The following is a 1,495-nucleotide window of genomic DNA, read 5'->3' as shown; positions in this document are numbered from 1 at the left end:
GCATGTGGATGCGCACGTACCCAAGAGTTGGGCTAATGAAGAACATCGCAACAACAAGCAGGTGGATCGAGCTGCCAAGGTGACAGTATCACAGGTGGATCTGGACTGGCAGCACAAGGGAGAATTATTCCTAGCTCGTTGGGCCTCTGGTCATCAGGGGAGAGATGCAACATACCAATGGGCCTGTGACCGAGGGGTGGACCTTACCATGGACAGCATCTCACAGGTCCTCCACAGTTGTGAGACCTGTGCTGCAATCAAACAGGCCAAGCGGATGAAGCCTCTGTGGTACGGTGGACGATGGTCAAAGTACAGGTATGGGGAAGCCTGGCAAGTTGACTACCCCACCCTTCCCCAAACCCGCCAAGGCAAGTGCTACATGTTGACCATGGTGGAAGCAACCACTGGATGGCTGGAGACCTACCCTGTGCCTCATGCTACTGCCCGGAACACCATCCTGGGCCTGGAAAAGCAAGTCCTGTGAAGACATGGCACCCCTGACAGGATCAAGTCAGACAATGGGACTCATTTTAAGAACAGCCTCATCAACACCTGGGCCAGAGAACACGGTATCAAATGGATATATGATATTCCTTATCATGCACCAGCTGCCGGAAAAGTCGAACGCTGCAATGGACTACTTAAAACCACCCTAAAGGCACTTGGTGGGGGGACTTTCAAAAATTGGGAAGTGAACTTAGCAAAGGCCACCTGGATGGTCAATACCTGAGGGTCCATCAATCGAGCTGGTCCCGCTGAGTCTGAGCCCTTGCACACAGTGGATGGAGATAGAGTCCCTGTGGTACACCTGAGAGGTATTTTAGGAAAGACTGTTTGGATTAATCCCACCTCAGGCAAAGGCAAACCCACCCGTGGGATTGTCTTTGCTCAAGGACCTGGTTACACTTGGTGGGTAATGCAGAAAGATAAGGAAACCCGTTGTGTACCACAAGGAGACCTAATCTTAGGTGAGAACTGTATGTAGGGTTTTGTTGTGTATATATATATGTGCATGTGTGTGTGTAGAGTTTAAGGAAGGTATCGATTTGGGATGATGTAGATGGTAATAGAACAAGGGGTGGATAATGTCCTGGGTTGCAGTGTATTCTATTACCACCCTCATGAGCTGTTGAAAACAGGTGGGGCAGCGTTTCCTTGCCTCCTCCCATCCAGACTATCTTTCTGTTAATGGCCCATCAATGCCATGCGGCATGACTCAGAGATAATTCCCTCTGGACCATCTTCTGTTAATGAGCCTAATCAACACTTGGCCTCATGACTCATTATCCCATTGTGAGATGCTCCACCCAGAGGGAGGAACCAAGCATTCCATCCTGGATATAATCTGAGATGCTGAACACCAGAGACAATCTTTCCATTGGATTTCCAGAGGACAGGAGCTACATAGCCACCACTGGACTTTCTGAGGAAGAGCAGACCTTCTTTCTACAGGATCACCGCTTCAGGAGGACTGCAGCCACCATTCCACCAGACT

Source organism: Corvus kubaryi, unplaced genomic scaffold (genome assembly GCF_017639235.1).
Source record: "Corvus kubaryi isolate FWS band 111438036 unplaced genomic scaffold, C.kubaryi_AGA036_p1.0 72, whole genome shotgun sequence".
Lineage (NCBI taxonomy): Eukaryota > Metazoa > Chordata > Aves > Passeriformes > Corvidae > Corvus > Corvus kubaryi.
The sequence above is the reverse complement of the archived record's forward strand: the minus strand, read 5'-3'. Positions refer to the sequence as shown.